This window comes from Rhinatrema bivittatum, chromosome 13, assembly GCF_901001135.1.
Source record: "Rhinatrema bivittatum chromosome 13, aRhiBiv1.1, whole genome shotgun sequence".
NCBI classification, from domain to species: Eukaryota; Metazoa; Chordata; class Amphibia; order Gymnophiona; family Rhinatrematidae; genus Rhinatrema; species Rhinatrema bivittatum.
Window position 1 is genome coordinate 52,575,526 of NC_042627.1, and position 18,799 is coordinate 52,594,324.

The 18,799-nt window shown below is 40.9% G+C and overlaps 1 protein-coding gene across 1 annotated transcript in view; it reads left to right on the forward strand.

The window, feature by feature from the left end:
- Positions 1-18,799, forward strand: part of ONECUT1 (one cut homeobox 1) — a 54,542-nt gene that overhangs the window by 23,004 nt on the left and 12,739 nt on the right. The window lies entirely within an intron of this gene.

The following is an 18,799-nucleotide window of genomic DNA, read 5'->3' on the forward strand; positions in this document are numbered from 1 at the left end:
ACCGTATTTATTGAGGCAATATTCCAGAGGAAATGTTTGTAATTCTATAATCAAAGAGGCAACGACTAAAAAATACAAATTTTCAAATACTGTAGGTGGAGACATGGTCAAAAACTTTATATCAGCTGGTAGGCCAGGTTAGTAAATAAGTCATAGCTAAGTCTGTGGGGAATTCAGGCATTGAGTAGAAGCGCCCATTCGATAAGGGGTGTTGCCACTTGCCAGTATTTTGCATTAAAAATGTTGTTAGTAAACAAAGCTTTAAAAAATAATTTATTTTTATAATCCCACATGTAAATTAGCTACCTTTGTTATTAATAAAAATAATTAATATGCAAACACTACATGTTCAGAGAGTACTTACATTCTGTCACTGTGCTGATGTCAGATGCAATATCTTACACGAATACCCAACGCCCCACTATAGAGTTAAAGAAAAAATCCGGGCAGTCTGTTTCGAAACACATGTGGGATAAACGAGTTTAATCTTTTTGCTGGTAGATATTTATTAACTATTGATTATCATCATTTTAAAAAGAAGCTCGGTCATACAGAAAAGGGAAACACACATAGGCAGAAATAAATATTGCCAGATTCAGAAGGATAGTCAGCAGATATTAATTTATGCAGTAGTAGATGATGAGATCATCTTAACAGGATCTTGTCTGAAGTGGAAATATACAGCTAAAAAAATTCATTTATTTTTTTTTGCATGCTATTAGGAAATAATACAAACGTAGTTTCCTTCATTTCCGTATTCGTGATCAAATAAAAAGGGATAATGACCAGCGGGGTTAAAGGCGGTGTCCAAAGCTTCTCACTGGTTGTTATCTCCTAGTAACACAGCTCTCCCATCCCTCATTACTTAAGCAATATTGCTGGACAGAGAGGGCATCTCCAGGTCAGTTAATGGAAAGGGGCCAAAGGACACAAGGCAAATCTGAGATATTACTCTTTCCCAAGGTCACTAACTCCTGAATTAAGCCGGCTCTGCAGAATAATACCAGAATTCTAAAAAATGAATTGAAAAATACATTTAAAAGTAAATATTTTTGCCAGCTTAATAAAGGATTGAAAGGGCCGGTTGCCATGGGAGACTCCTGTTTGTTTACACCAGCAGGTTTCTCAAGGCTGCTATTTTATAGCTCAGCCAACCAGAAAGCAGCATTCCCAATCAATATTTCATTACATTTAAAATAAGAACTATATAAAATCTTTCCAGATATATACATAATTTTTTTTCTCATAATCATTGAATGGTTGAATACATAATATACTAATTTCATCATAGCTATCATCATGTTTAATATAACTTGCTGCAATTTTGAGAGTTTGATATGTATATTGCAATTAAATTGCATATGTTAAACAATAGTACAATGCAGTCTGGGGAAAAGCTGCAAATTCCTATAAGCAAACTGCATGTGGTTGTGGCCCATTCTATTATTTAAATGTAGCTGGCTACAAATTGCCAGCTACATATAGACTGACTGCAGATTCTATGAAACTTTTCATTGGTCTGCACTGTACCTGTAAATATATAGGATATCTAATGCATTTACAGCTGAAAATACATTTCATTTACAAATCAGTAATGACTAGTTAAATTGTACAGTACAAATTAAACCTTATATGATTTATGGACATAAACCATACAGTTACAAAAAAATAATAAGACCCCCTCATCTCATTAGATTTACCTCTGTGCTGAATTAGCATATGTAATCATAGATACCAGTATCCCTCGTGATAGCTTTGAACATACTTAAGGTCTGATTCAATCTGTGGATATCTCCTGAACAGAGGGGATTTACATACCAGAAAACAAATTGATTTAGCCTTCTCTGGCCACTGATCTCTTCTGTATGGAAGATAAGCATGCCAGCTGGCAAAGTCTGAAGATTGTCCATAGTTATTTCTTTTTGAATTATAGGCTGTGTCGGATTGTTATAGAACAGGGGTGGCCAACTCCAGTCCTCGAGAGCCACAAACAGGTCTGGTTTTCAGGATATTCAAAATGCATACACATGAGATAGATTTCCATACAGTGGAGGCAGTGCATGCAAATCTATTGCATGCACATTCATTGTGGATATCCTGAAAACCAGACCTGTTTGTGGCTCTCAAGGACCGGAGTTGGCCACCCCTGTTATAGAAGGTCATCATTCGTAAGCTGAAGAAAAACAATGTATTCTCAGGATGTTCCATATGTGATGTATGCAATTCTATTTTATATTTTAAATCTATTGTTTTATTTCTTTCAGGAAAGCAGTTTCTTTTTCTAAACCTACACTTTCTTCATCACCTTGCTTGATTAAAAAGATTTTTCACTTATGAGAAATATTTCTATGTACTGCATGTGTACAAATAGTGTAAAGTGTTTTGGTTTTTTTTAAATATGCTTACATCACTGCATATTTTCCATTCTATAAACACTTGGACTAGATGGCAAAGATTTTTCTCCCATTCAATGATTATGAGAAAAAAATGTGATAATTTGGGCTGCCTGTTGCTAGTTTAGTACTGGTGGGAGAAAAAAAAACAATTGGATGACTTGATCAGATATATATTACATACTTCTGTATAAACATGGAAGTGTGAAGTGAAACAAGATTGCAGTAATGAAATGTGATTGGTATTGGGTAAGGATAAATTGATTAGCAGGAGGCAGGCACTAATTCCAAGCTTCTCCCATCATGAGTGAGCAGTTGGTGAGAAATAAGACCCCATTATTTACCATAACATCTATGATTACAGCTCTAGTGTTCAGTCTTTAAAAGTCTACTGAGGAATACAGTATTTCTTGTAAACATACTTTTGGATCCCTAAGATGTGAATACAGAAAAAGAGTTTAATATGTTTCCAGTCTATAGAATATAGATTTATTAGACCCATTGGGACTGTTATTTTCAAAGATCTGACAAAAAAAAAAAGAAGAATCTTTTTAAACTCTGTACTTAATGTTTGCATTGGAATGTTGTATTCTGAAGTTACAAAACAAAAGTATAAGAACATTAATCATTTAAAAATGCACAGAGTCAGGCTAGTGGTTAGGATCATCCACTTTGTGGAAGCCAGTGGTGTTTTGACATATGGTACATAAGGGGAGGATAACTTTCAAACCAATGCACATGACAGCATATATGCATGTATTTGGCTGCAAGCAGATCTACACAAGTATTTTATAACATGTGCATATGATATATACATGTTTTATAAAATATGTGTATCTCTAACCTGCAATATCCACATGTATATAGGCTTACAAGAGAATACATGCAAAGCATTGAAACCATGTATATCAAAGCCCTGAACGCACATACTTTCCTATCTATTTTAAAAAGATATGTGTGTGTATTTTACATGCAAAAGTAAAATAGAACTTACTTGCATACAAGTAAGTCCTACCTATATGCAAGTAAGTCTCAATTTACACGCATAAATCAGCCAATTTTAAAACATGCGTGCATAAATGAAATTAACTAGTTTATCACCATTTTGTCCAGTCCTTCTCCAGGTCATCGAGACTTTCTTGATTCTTCAGCCTGCACAAACCCCAGTTCACCCAAACTTCCCAGCCAGTCAGTACTACACAATAAACAAGTTTAATATTACTTACACCAGATAATTAGCAGGTGTAAAAGTATACATGAAAGTTGGCAAATGTTCATGTGTGTCTTTTAAAATAGAAACTTATACATGTAAGTGTTGGCTCTGCCCGGGAATGCCCCTAGACAACCCCTTTTTATACACGCCTATGTGTGCACTTGAAAGTGAAAAAATGCACGTATTTTTGACTTTTGTAAAATACACAATACATGAGTAGAGGCTACTTATGCCCATATATGCTACTTTTTATTCACATGGGGCAGATTTTATAAAACTACGTGCATGCGTACTTTTGTTCGCGCACCAGGCGCGCACAAAAGTACGCCGGATTTCAATAGATACGCGCATAGCCGCGCGTATCTGTTAAAATCCGGGATCAGCGTGCGCAAGGCTGCCCAAAACCGGCAGCCTGCATGCGCTAAGCCGCGCAGCCTGCCTCCATTCCCTCCACCACCACCCCCCCCCCGCACCTTCCCCTCCCTTCCCCTACCTAACCCACCCCCCCCCCGGCCCTATCTAAACCCCCCTACCTTTGTTGCACAAGTTACGTCTGCCCGAGGCAGGCGTAACTTGCGCGTGCCGGGCCGGCTGCCAGCGCGCCATGGTCCAGTCTGGGGGCTGGTCCGGAGGCTTCAGCCACACCCCCGGAACGCCCCCAATGACACACCGGCCATGACACGCCCCCCCGACATGCCCCCGGCACGCCCCCGATGACGCGCCAACCGTGACACGACCCCCCCCCCAACACGCCCCCCCAGGAAAGCCCCGGGACTTACGCACATCCCGGGGTGTTGCGCACGCCAGCAGCCTATGCAAGATAGGCTCAGCGCGTGCAGGGGGGTTGGGGTAGGTTTTCGGGGGTTACGCGTGTATCCCTTTGAAAATCTACCCCATAGCATTTTGAAAATTCACAAAATGCTACATGCATAAAAAGTAGCATACAGTATATGTGCATAAGTAGCCTCATGGATTTTGGACTTTGGGGAATGGTGATGATTCCATGCTTTATGGATGAACCCTGGTGACTGACAGGTGGCACTAGAAGGTTTACCCTCAGATGCTCTCCTTTCCAAGGTATGTGTGAAAAATAGGGATAGAAATTATATATATTTATATACACTTAAAACATTCCAGTATATCCAGTATTATGGAACCTTTCTGCAAATGTTGAGTGGGTGTATCAGAGGCTACTGATTGAAAATGTACTCAAAATAGAATTAGGCATGCCAGCTATTCTCAACACCCTTCTCCTTGTTACCCCTATTCACCTCATTCGCTCTACCTTCTCTTCAAACCATCTTTGCCTCCAAGCAAACTACCTCTCTGCTATGCCTGATTCCAACTTCAGTTCTTCTCAAAAACACTGAATTTTTTTTTTCATCTTTTCTCAGCTCTTCTGTATCCTCAGCATAGTTCCTCATCTCTTGAAGTCCAGTGTCCCCCCTGAGTCCCCACTCTCCTTTCATTGCTCTGTTTCCTTGCTCCATTTTCACTCTAAGATTCTGGAGTGAAGGGGCCTTTCCCTCTCTGTACTAGCACTTTTCACCCTTTCCAATTTGACTTCAAGCCAGCTCATTTCATGTAATTTGGTCCTCACGTATTCAGTTGCCCTTTAGACTGAAAGTTTGTTAGAGAAGGGACTCATTTAGTTGTAAAGCTGCCTGATTTAGGCCACTATATAAATGCTGAAATAATAATCAGATCCATATGGCTTCTCTTTCCAGCTCTTTTACAGTGCTTGTTCTCCTGGACCTCTCTGCTGCTTTCATCAATATTGATCAACTCCTCCCTCTGTCTGAACTTTCCTCCTTGCATTTTGGCATTCAGCCTATGACTGGTTTTCAACCTCTCTCTCTATTGTTTTAAGGTTTTTGTCAATCATTCTTGCTCTGATTATCCCTCATTCTCTGTGGGTGTCCTTCAAGGCTTTCTATGCTTGGCCCTTTACTGTTCTATGTATTCCCACAGTCTAAGAGCACTTACTTCTTTCTTAATTGGTTACACCATTCTTACACAAATAATATTCATTTCGTTCTCTTATCCATCACCCTTAATGTTGGAGAAAATAATATCAGTATCTTAATGGATGAGCTCTTATTTCCTAAACTGAAATATTTTACTTCTCTGGTTCTACCAAATATTCTGCACCCATTCCTTGGCTTTCTTTCTTTAGACTCTGTCCCTCTTACCTTCTCTGATTCTGCAAAGAACAGTGGTGTTACTCTTGACCATTCCCTGTCCCTTTACTCTCATATTTCCCCTACCTCAGTGGTGGGCAAACATCTCACTGGAAGTGATATCACTGGGACAGAAGTGATGTCACCAACAGCCTATCAGACTTCCCCCCCTTCCCCAAAACACACAAAACTTCACTGAACCCCACTTCCACCCAGACCATGCTCTCCAATATGGAGTTCAGGCCAAAATACTTGCCCACGTCTGCTCTACCTGCTCCTCCCTCAGATATCAGATTTATAATATTCATCAAAATGTGTCCTTCTTTAACCTTTGCCGCACCTGTCACTGCCTTCTTTCTGCTCTCTTTCCACCTCACTTTAATCACTGTTATAACATTTCACATATCTTCCTGATGCCTCACCACCCCCTCCAAATTATTGTAACACTCTGCTGCTCAACATCAAAAGCCAAGTTATTCTGTCTCCCCTCTTATGGTTTCTGTTTACTGGTTCTCTAAAATTCCACTCTGTGTTCCAACTTCTTTTTTTCACTTTTAAAAGCATACATTGTCTGACTCCACTCTGTCTCTGATTCATTACTATTCTGTTCCTCATTTTCTTTCCTTCCAGTCATGAATTTTCCTCAATCTCCTATGCACCAAGCAGGCAATCTCCCATTTCCATGCATTTTATCTCTCTAGTACCTTCTTCTTTGGAACAAATTTCCCACTGAGATTCAAAATGCTTCCTCACTATCTCTCTTCCATTCCTCTTAAAAACATATCTCTTTAAACTTACATAACCTGAAATCCAATTTCTCAGTTCATAATCCAGTTCTGTTCTCATGCCACCTTACTTTGTACTTTCTTTTATTTTGTCGTGTTTTTCATTTTTAGGTGCCCTGGACACTGTATTAAAACAAAAATATATTTATACACACATATAGACATGCATAAATAAATGTAATCAAAAGCAATTTTTGGTGGTAGACAATATTAATTTTTTAATTTAAACTTCTTCTAAACTGCCTTCCTGAACTTGAAAGATTGCCCAAGGTGGTGTACAACAAATATAAAAATATACATAAATAGCAAATATGCAAAGCACAATTAATTAATAAACACAAGGAAATAATTCTGACCTCTAACACAGTCATCAACCACCCATCACCAAAACTTCACACCTACATAATAATGCAGTTATCAGTACTTTCTGAGCACTGATAACTTATTAACATTTATGGTATGTTTTTACTTTATTAGCTAGTTTCCTATGGGGCAGATTTTCAAAGGGGTTCACGCGCAAGATACGCACGTAACCACGGAAAAGCTGCCCCTTTCACCCCCTGCGCGCGCCGAGTCTATGTTGCATAGGCTCGGCGGTGCACGCAAGCCTCGGGACACACGTAAGTCCCAGGGTTTTCCTGGGGGGCGTGTCGGGGGCGTGTCGCGGCCAGCGCGTCATCGGGGGCATTCCGAGGGCGGAGCTGTGGGCGTAGTTCCGGCCCAGTGGTGTTCCGGGGGCATGGACGCGGCCTCCGGATAAGCCCCAGGACCGGAACATGGTGCGCCAGCACGTGCAAGTTACATCTGCCTCTGGCAGGCGTAACTTTTGAAATAAAGGTAGGGGGGGAATTAGTTAGGGCTGAGGGGTGGGTTAGTTAGGGGAAGGAAACGGAAGATGGGGGGCGCCGGAAAGAAAGTTCCCTCCGAGGCCGCTTCGATTTCAGAGCGGCCTCAGCGGGATCGGAGGCAGGCTGTGCGGCTCGGTGTGCACAGGCTGCCGATTTTGCACAGCCTTGCGCTCGCCGACCCCGGATTTTAAAAGATACGCGTGGCTACGTGCATATTTTTTAAAATCCGGTGTACTTTTGTTTGCACCGGTTGCGTGAACAAAAGTACCTGCGCACATACTTTTTGAAAATCTGCCCCTTCTATAATAGCTGTTAGCTTACACACCCTATATGTTCTTTAAGATCACTATGTCTATCTGTAGACTTGCCGTCTCCATAACCTTTGAACTGTTCATCCAATATCATTCAAATTTCTGCCACAGGAAGTAGAGCACCCAGTGACTCCCACCCACCTCCAGCTCACACGTTTCTTGTGCTCTCAAAACCCTTCATACTAAAAATAACCTTTTCTTTTAATTTCCTATAGGGAAACAGGCCAAGTCAGCTCAGTTCATTTGAAATTTCAAGAGGGTCAGAATACATCGTGATACCATCAAGCATTTTTTAAAAAGCTGCCCCACTATTGGTTGACATCATGCTTTTTCCAAGTTGCCTTACCATAGGTGTTATAAAATCGTCTATATGTGTGTACACGGGCACATGATTTTATATTGACACGTGCATGTGTGCACAAAAGCTGTCTCGCTCACTTAAGTGGGGGGATTTTAGAAGATAAGTGCGCCAACGCAATTACTTGTTTCCCCAGTTCGTTCCCAATTCACCCCCTAGATAACTTGTCTTCCTTTTACCCTATTAGCCCCGACCATTAAAACCCCACTGTCTAGGCTCATTTTTATTTTATTACTTACTTGCCATCCATAGCAGAAATAAAGTTATGTGGTAGGGGACCCTGGCATACGCTTGTGTGTGTAAATACTTAGGCGAACACTTCATGTAACAGACTCAGCCCGCCCATGCCCTGCTCATTTCCTGCCCTCACCTTGCCCCTTTTTTGAACTTTTTAATTTGTGCGCGTACTAGGAGCTACACGCGGCATGCACTGGGTCAAGTCAGGCGCGTAAGTCCAGGATTTGGAGATTGCACTTTTAAAATCTGCTAGATAATGAACATTGTCATAACGATGTGCACATTTTTGTACCAGGGAAACCAGGCATCATGAAATGTTCACACATTTCTTTGGCATGCATCTTCCACCACCAATTATGCCATCAGTTAGAGATCAGGTATAGATGAGTAATAATGCCAGTAGTACTACTGCTGGTTATTACTATTATTACTAGCATGATTTCTGCCACTGATGGGTACAATTTGTAATTACACATACTGACTGAATAGCAATCTACCATGACATAGATATAGATATATATATGACATATATATATATATATATATATATATATATATATATATATATATATATAAGATTTTAAAAGGTGCACATGTGCAGTTCCTGGTACGTGCACATGGACGTGGGTATTTTATAACATGCGTGTGTTGGCACATGCATTTATAAAATATGGTTCCCGTGCGCACATGCTTGCCAGATTTTAAAATCCATGTGCGCATGTGCAGGTGGGTAGGGACTCACGTGTGCATGGGCGGGGGGGGAGGAGGGGGAATTAAAAAAGCTACATGCGGCGACACGAGAAGGGCTTCCGCAGTTCACTACACCCCTACCTAACCTTTACCCTCTCCTCTCCTCTCTTCTCTCTCCCCAACCCCTAACCCCTTCCTAGCTAATTTTTTTGGTTATTTACCTTGCTGCTTCTTTAGAGCAACAGTAGTCTCCCGGTCTGCTCCCCGTGCCTCCCCGCCCAGACCACATTCCCCACCTGCCCCTTTCAGACAGGCCGGCACTTTGGTGAGTATTGGGGGATACACATGTGGCCGGGCCTGTTATAAAATGCACGAGGTGCACGCAAGACCCAGCCACGCACGTAATCCCCCCAATTTACAGACATAGCCCTTTTAAAATCCAGGCAATATGTTTTATGAACTATTTTCAAATTTTTGCATTCCTTTCATAATAATTCAGTACAGTACGATACAGTAAAAAGGGAATGTATGTAAAAGTATTTCTGCCAAGAGACAAACACATAATATGTATGCATCCATATGGAAAATCAATTTTTCTGATGTGCAGAAGACGAATTGAGAATATCCATGGTCCTTCGTGTCATTACCACAGCTTGTTAATGTTAATATTTATATTTATGACAAAATCAGAAATAAAATATGTGATTTAAAAAAAAAAAAAGTCACAAGGAGCAAGATCCACAACTTATCAACTCAAAAAAATACTCTTATTTGGATATGCAATATAAAAAATTATACAATTCTAGGTTCAGTACAAATTGATAGTATCAAATCATTTTTGTGGAATGTGGTATCATTTTAAAAACTGTAAGAATTCCCTGTTATTAAAATAATAAAATAAAATGTAAACAGTCTGTGATCCAAAACTGTCGGGGAAAAAAAAACTTTGGTTATTCAGCCAAAGAGTGACTGTTATCGGCTATGCTTAACTTTGCAGTACCTACGGTATTTGTACTAAACCATTGAAAGAAATTATGAAAGAGCGCCACCTAGAGCACGCCCTATAATCTGCCGGGCTAATTGTGTGCAAGAGGAACCGCTAACGTGATTAAAATATTGATGTAGTTACAAAAATCGTTCATTAAGGCTATTTAGTCTTTGCTATAAAATGTCCTTTCAATTCATTTGGGGTATTTAAGATGCAGTTAAAGTGATTAAATTCTAATTACTAATGCTGGGCAAAGATGCATTTGTCACACTAATGCTGTTAAATGAGGGCACACCTAAGGAAAGAAGTTACTGTGTACTGCGGCTGGAAAAAGAGAAAGGTCTACTGCATTTTTATTCAGCTATAATGACTAGTTTAATGAGATTACAGCAATGTTTATTCCCTATACTAATTTCATTAATACAAATAGAAAGAGGGTTTGAAAAACTATAAACTGCTTAAAGTTTGAGTTTAATTATATTATTCCTTTTGAGGAAGTTATAATAGTAGATTTTATTTAAAAAAATTAAAGATATTTCAGGTAAAATTAATATTACCACACTGTTTATGTACTATTGCACAAAAAGACTCTAACTAAACAGCATTCTCACATAACACAATATAGATTTTTTTACTGTAGGGAGAAAATGTTAATTGTTTTAGAATAGTTTAAATAAGTACATTCTGATCATTTATAACACTAGCACTTTGAAAGAACTCAGAAGAAGGACAAAAACTGTTAAGGTCCATGCTGTTTTCAATTCAATGTAATTAAATATTTCTAATTCTTATAAAATTATATATGACATATACAATAAGTCTTCTCAGCTACATCAAGCATATGAATATGTACTTTTGCTCTTTATTGACAGGTGGTATTTTTACTATTACACATAGGAGTCGATTTTAAGTCCTGCATGCGCGTGTCCATGTGCGCGCGGTTCTCGGTGCGCGCATGTTATAAAATCTGGTGGCCACTGGCTAATGGCTCTGTCCTGGCCCACCTCCCTGCCCCGGCCAGACCACACCCCCTAGCCTGCCCCTTTTGCAGGACCTGGCCCTTCGGCGCATAACGGGGGTTACGCGCGTGGCCGGGCCCGTTCTAAAATGTGCATGGTGCACGTGTGGCCCTTTTAAAATCAGGCCAGATGCCCTTTATTGCACATACCTAATGTACTGTACTAAATGCACACAACAAGGAAGGGTGGTTTTCTTTCACTTCCTCCAGTACCCCGCAATGTGGTATTGTTTGGACCCACCCATTCAAGCATTCCCTTTCTGCCTTCTCATTTTCACAATCTTTTTATATATCTTGTGCTAGCCCATGCTTAGGGTGGCGTCAGTGGATGGGGCACCACTGGGGTACGAGAGAGCACCATTTTCAAAATGTGAAAAAAGGAACAGCAGTCATGGAGCAAGCGAGAGCACGAGAGAGACTGTAAGAAGGTGACCCTAACTCTATATATCTACCACTGTCAGAGTGAACATTCAACTCAGGGTGGGTTTGGGGGGGGGGGGGTGTTATGTTGGCCTGCCTAGGACACTACAGACCCTTGCACTGGCCCTGCTTGCTCATCTGTTACCCTAGAATGATGGTATTCAATTCCAGTCTTTGAGAGATGCAAATAGGTTGAGTTTTCAGGCTATCCCGACTGAATACGCATGAGAGATTTGTATGCCCACTACCTCAATTGCATACAAAGCTATCTCAAGTATTAGGGATATCGTGAAAACTTGACCCACTTGCAGCCCTTGAAGACTTGAAGGGAATAATGCTGCTCTAGACCAGTTATAATGTTTGCCAGATGTGGGGTCGTCCTGCGACCAGCAGCACACATCACAGGATGCCGATGTCCTCCAAAGAGGCAGGAACGTTGCTATAATGCTGTTAGCAATTCTGTTCCCTGGGCTCTCCCAAACTCACATACATAGTGCAGCATAAAAGGCTCAGCCACACTCCATAGGATTGCCTCAGCAACAGGTCTTCCTGCTCGGATGCAGTGCATGTTGCTTCTACCTTGGTTCCTGATCCTGCCTTGTCCAGCCTGCTTTGTACAGTCCAGCCCGTTCTGCTCTCGACTTTTCTTCATCTTGATTCTTCTCCAGTCTATTCAGTACTGACCTCTGCTTCAGACACAGATTACCCTCTTGCCTGCCACCTGCCACTGATCTCAGCTATGAACTCTATGTCCTGCTTGCTGCCCGCCTTGACCTCTGGCTTGCTCTCAGTGATTGTCGGACCACTGCCTATCCTGACCTTGGCCTTGCCTCAGACTCTCTCTTCCCTGTGGGACTCTTGCCTAAGTCCTCTTGGCCCCTGGAACCCAAAGGCTCAACCCACTGGGAACGGGGCTGGTATAGATGAAGCTCATCTAGTTCACTAGCTGCCGGTGTGGGCCTGCTAGGCTGCGTCAACCATGCTGCAGCACAAGGGTCCACAATCCTTACACCAGTGCTTCTCAACCCAGTCCTTGAGGCACACTTAACCAGTCAGGTTTTCAGGATCTCCACAATGAATATGCATAAGATTAATTTGTATGCACTGCTTCAGTTGTATGCAAATCTATCTCATGCATATCTGACTGGCTAGATGTGCCCAGAGGACTGGGTTGAGAAGCACTGTTCTAGACCCACTACACCATGTTCCTTCTTTCTGTAATCTCAACATTTGCTTCTTTTGCCTCTGTTCATTTGATGGTAGTTTGAGATGGATCTGCCCATTGCTCATTTTTTCATGTAGGCAGTGGAAGTAAAAAATCTGTGCCAGGATCACTTTATTACATCCAAAATATGGAGGTGATAGTGCAGAAGGGACTGGAAAAGAAACTATGACTGGAAAACAAATTTACCATGAAATACAGAGAAGTGGAAAAGGCAGACAAAGAAATTAGGGCAAGAAGAGAAAAGCAATGGGCACAAAAATATATTTTATGGGAAAATACCTATAAGGAGAACGAGGATATACAACCATTTTCAAATACACTTCTGTTGTTTAGATTGAAAAGTACACAAGATCATGCTGTCTGAAGCTTTGGGCATTTTTTTCTCATGGTAACCTGTTTCAGAAATATTATAGTTTCTAAGTTTATTTCTTGTTTATTTATTTATTTTACCAATAAGCTAAAAATGGCAATTAAAAATAAATAATGCAATTCTAGATATGAGAGTACAATAAGGAGCATTCTACCCATGTATTAATAACACATAAGATGTGAAAAACGCAGGAAAAAATCCAATGTGTCAAATAGAAACAAACCAAATTTTTGGAAATTTAAGAGAGGCATCAAAAGTGAAGCATCATTATTTAATTTCTTAAAAGTTTAGCAATACACAGAGCACCATTTTGGACACTTTAGATGGATTTTCATAGGCCTGCACACGTAAAAACTGGGCTTATACGCATGGCCGGGCCTTGCACGCACTGGGCCAGATTTTCAAAGTGGTATGCGCGTAAGATATGCCCGTACCCCCAAAAAACCTGCCCAAAGTTCCCCCTGTGCGCGCTGAGCCTATGTTGAGTAGGCTCAGGGGCGCGCGCAAGCCCCGGGATGCGTGTAAGTCCTGGGGCTTTCCTGGGGGGCATGTCAGGGGGCGTGTCACGACGGCATGTCATTTGGGGGCGGGGCTGTGGGTGTGGTTCCGGCCCGGGGGTGTTTCGAGGGCATGGCCGAGGCCTCCGAAACGGCTCCTGGGACTGGGAATCATGCACCGGCGGCAGGCCCGGTGCGCGCAAGTTACGCCTGCCGGGCAGGCGTAACTTGTGCAACAAAGGAAGGGGAGGTTTAGGTAGGGCTGGGGGGGTGGGTTAGGTAGGGGAAGGGAGGGGACGATGCAGGGGGTTGGAAGGAAAGTTCCCTCTGAGGCTGCTCCGATTTCAGAGCGGCCTCGGAGGGAACGGAGGCAGGCTGTGCGGCTCGGAGCGCGCAGGCTGCCGATTTTGCACAGCCTTGCGTGCACCGATCCCGGATTTTAACAGATACGCGTGGCTATGCGCGTATCTATTAAAATCCTGCATACTCTTGTTTGCGCCTGATGCGCGAACAAAAGTACTCGTGTGCGCAAATTTGTAAAATCTACCCTACTGTGCGCATTCTAAAACATGCCCGGCCACACGTGTAAACCCCGTGCACACACAAGTGCCGGGCCTCTCCAAAGGGGCAGGCTGGGGGGTGGGCTGGGACAGAGCCATTCTGTGCTGTCCTGGGGAAGCGCACGCCGGCAGCCAGCTGGCACGTGTAGATTACTTCTGCTCCAGAGGATCAGTAAGTAATGAAACAAAAAAAAAGTAAGTAGATAGGAAGGGGTCAGGTGTCAGAGAGGAGAGGAAGAGGGAGGAAGGTTAGGCAAGCGGGTAGGGAAGCTCCTTCCCAGTCCACTCCTTAATTGGAGCAGACTGGGAGGGAACTGGGGGAGGCCGAATTGCGTCGCTATGCATATTTACCGAAAATTTGCCCCCTCCCCGCACGTGCCACCCACACATGCATGTAGCCATCCAATTTTATAACATGCGTGCGCTAAAATCGGCGCATCCATGTGTGCGTGCTAGGAACCGCACACACCTGGATGGTCACACATTCCTTTTAAAATCGACCCCTTTTTGTTTTTTTGGCAAATGATGGCATGGGGGGAATATTTCACTTTCAAAATAATCTGGATGAAGCTCCACATTTGATGCTTCTCTTAAATTTCAAAACATTTGGTTTGTTTCTATTTGACACATTGAATTTCTTCCTATGTTTATCACTTCTTATGTGCAATTCTAGATACTACTTTATTTGGAAACTGTTTCTGGACATCTTTCTAAAACTCTTTTATTCAACTTTGCCATAAACTCATGAATGGGTAATCTACAGGAGGTCTAAGAGTCACCTTAAGTGAAATAGTTTTTGCAGAGACCTCTTCTAGATTTATTTTACTTAACAGTGTATGTTTTGAAATGGGTACACATACTTTAATTGATAATGATATCCCAGAAGTCTTCAACTGAAATTAACATAAAACGTAAAATATGTCTTTGGCCTATAAGGAGGGTCTGATGTTTTGATTGTGCAATAAAGGAATTACTGCTGGGTAACTTATACAATTAGATGCACACACACACACACATATATAGTAAAACAGTGCTAGCCAGCGCCATTCTGTACAGAAGAAATTAACCTTGGTGTCAGCTTTGGCCTGCCCAAGCCATTTCTGAGCACAGCAGCAGTGGGCAGGAGCGAGTGGGGATCGCTCCCACCCCATGAAGAAAAAGAAAAATATATTAAGAGGGTTCAGTGAGTGAAGTGTAGTTTTTTCTTTGACGGCGCTCAATGGTTTTTTCCTTCAAACAAAAAAATACAACAAATGAAACAAAAATAAAACTAAAACTGTCTGTGCACATCCCTAGTATCTGGTCACTGCATTTCCCTTCACATTCCAGATAGCAGTTCGTGACTAGTAATTACACACTGAATTTCAATACATCTTTAAGATATTCTGTCAAGGATAACATGGCAGGGAGTTGAACAGTTTCTAGCATGGACTTAGACATGACAACTCCTTTATCAGGCATGTTGCTGAACCTGTCCTTGAAGCTTATGAAAACAGGAAAGGTCTCTAAGTTTGCACAGCATCTTCTCAGAATTATTCTAAATGAAGGCCTATTTTTTTTTTAAAGTTTTAATTCTTTATGTGCTAGCTTCAGGATAATGGTGGTAGCACAAGATATCTGGGTCCTAGCAATTTACAAGTCAGGGAAGCCACTGGAAGATCCCAAGAACTGTGATTCATTCTCGTTTTGTTTTGGGTTTTTTTGCATCCCATAAAATCTTATGGAAAGGTGGATTTTATTGTGCATTGGTGAACTAGCTGAATCACTAATAGCTTTTGGTCAGACTGGATTTAAACAATGAAATTCAAGCAATGAAGGATGCCACTGTGAAGCATAATAAAATTAGTGCTGTTCTAGTGGAACTTTCAGCTCCATAGGAGGATATCCTTCAAGTGGGGTTGATTGCCAAGTTTCTATAGACTCTATTCTGCAAATCACAGAATTTCATTATAAAAATAATAATGAATTGGAGATTCATCTTGCATGCTGTGAACCAAGTTAGTTGGTCAAGGAAGCTTTATTAAAGATTTCCTCAAGAATCTGTTTGCCTGGACTCTTCTATTCAATGCAAATGTCATCAACCAAGACTAGAAAGGTCAATGCTACCCACCTTGTTGACTCAAGTTGTGATATATATATATATATATATATATATATAGCCACCTACTTTCACTATTAGATATTTACAGTAATTAAGCTTAAGAGAGTCCATACGAGCTTTCACCTGAATAATGACCTGATCAATTAATCACTTCCAGTCTTCATGGAAGTTTGTCCTTTTCTTTTCCAGGAAGTAACCTCATTGAACTTTTATGTAAGTTAAAACTAGATAGCAGCTTAGTTTACTGGTCCCAAAAACATCTCCTCATGAATTGCTCTGATCCAGAGACTAGTAGAAATCTTCTGAAGAGCACAGACTATATTACAATCTGAATTCTACCACTTGTGTGCAGAATCATAGGACAGAAGTCGACACACATCTCACTGACTCAGAACTTTTAAAAAATGAATCAGATGATTAATAGTTATCTTAGCTATGCATTAATATCTAGTCATTATGTAGAGGTTCATGAAGCTTTTTCAAAGTTTAAAAACAATTCCACCCACCTTGAAATTGCATGAAAGGTTAATTTAGATGAAAACAGCTTACTACATACAGGGCTAATAGATAAAATAAGTGTAGATAAGATGAGAACATTTTCAACATAGTCTGCTCAACTCTGGAAGAATACCGGGACGGAACACATTTGCACACATATGTCAGCCGACGCCCAAGTATGCAGTAATTTTATAACATATGCATGCGTGTTATAAAATAGCTTGGCCTCTCACACATGTACACCAAATTTTAAGTGGGCACACACATGTGCACGCAAATTCTGCTTCTACTGTGTAAATTGGGAGATTTTAAAAGGGCGCATGCCGACACCATTCCCAGTTTTACCAGTTTGTCCCCAGTTCACCCAGTTTAAGAGATAGGTCCTCCAACTCTCCTCCCCATTTGATAGCTTTCAGTCCCCCCATTTAGCCCTGATCTTTAAAACCCTGCAGCTCTGTCTAGTTTTCTTTAAATTTTAACTTACACAGCATCCATAGCAGAAGTAAAGTTATGCAGCGGGGGGCCTCGGCATGTGCCAGGTCACGTCAGTATTTACATGACTATTTTAGGTTCACGCCATGAATGCCCATGCCCTGCTCCTTTTTGAAAACATTCAAGATGTGTGTGTTGCAGGAGATAGGCATGTATCTCAGAAGCTTTTAAAATCCACTTGGCGCGCAGAAGCCTGTCTTTGTGCATCCCTTAATTAATGTGTGCGTCGGGCTTTTAAAATTCACCTCTAAGCCTGTAGATCCTGTTGAGTGACCACACAGCATTCCTTTGTGATGATGGTTCATACAATTATGCCTAATGTGACTGGTCCACTCCCGATCTTAATTAGTGTCATATGTTGATGGACATTAAAGCCCAAGATTTACAGCCACCCTTTTGTGAATGGAGTCACAGATCCTAGATCTTGCTGAAAAGACTTCTTAGCAGAACAGCAGTAGTAGCATTTACACTGCGTAAAGTGAACTGATTCAATCTTCACCTTATGAAGGGTGTGTTACACCATCAAAAATAAAATTTATTAAAAGAAATTCAACACAATAGTTGAATAGCGATAATACCTTTAATAAAATGACAACTGTTTTAAGATACAAGCTTTTCAGATAGTTAAGGGGGTTCTTTCCTCAAGCAAACTGTTTTTAGGGAGGAAGAGTAGTCTAATCCAGAGCTGCTCAAACTGGTCCTATGGGCCCCCCAGACAGTCGGATTTTCAGGATATCCCTAATGAATATGCATGAGATGTATTTGTATACACAGGAGGTAGTGCATGCAAATAAATCTCATGCATATTCCTTAGGGATATCCTGAAAACCCAACTGACTGGGGGGGTCCCATAGGCCCGGTTTGAGCATCTCTGGTCTCATCATTAGGGCATTGGACTATACAATAGGAGAGGTCATGAGTTCAAGACTCACCTCAATCACTGATTTTCATGTTGTTGTTAGGCATTTATCTCTCTGTGGTTCTGACCCAGTTGAGAATAAGGTATTTGTATTAATCTTCATCAACAACATATATTTTATATAGAGAAAAATGTTTTGTATACACAGACCTGTAAATTTAGTAAAACAATTATGAAAAGGTCTTAAAATTCACACTGGACAGCCAAACATTTTTTAAAAATTTAGAACTAAAATTTATAGTAATGAGTCAATTACTACAAAATCTAAGAAATTCCAAATTATACCCAGTATTGCAGATATAATCTCTTTCAAAGTGCTATCATAAAATGATTGGGGGAGTGCTTTCATTTTTCAATAAAACCACACAATGAAACACTCAAATGTCTTTTTTATTTCAAAACAAATAAAAAAAGTGCTTACTTTTGTTTGATAAAATCAATGAGAGAAAAACCTAGTAGAATGAAATACCCTACTCCCCCTCCAGACCATGCTTACCCCTTTTGCAGGGAATCTAATACAAAAAGGAGGAGTGGTCCCTAATCATTCCTGCTCTACTGGCTCCCAGTTGGAAAATGACACCTGGACTGAGGCCGACACCATTTTGCTTTACAGTCATATGTATAAGGCCTTAAAAGAAAATGACATTGGCCTCAGCGATCATTTTCTTGAACAGCTGTTTGCTGACAATGGTGCTA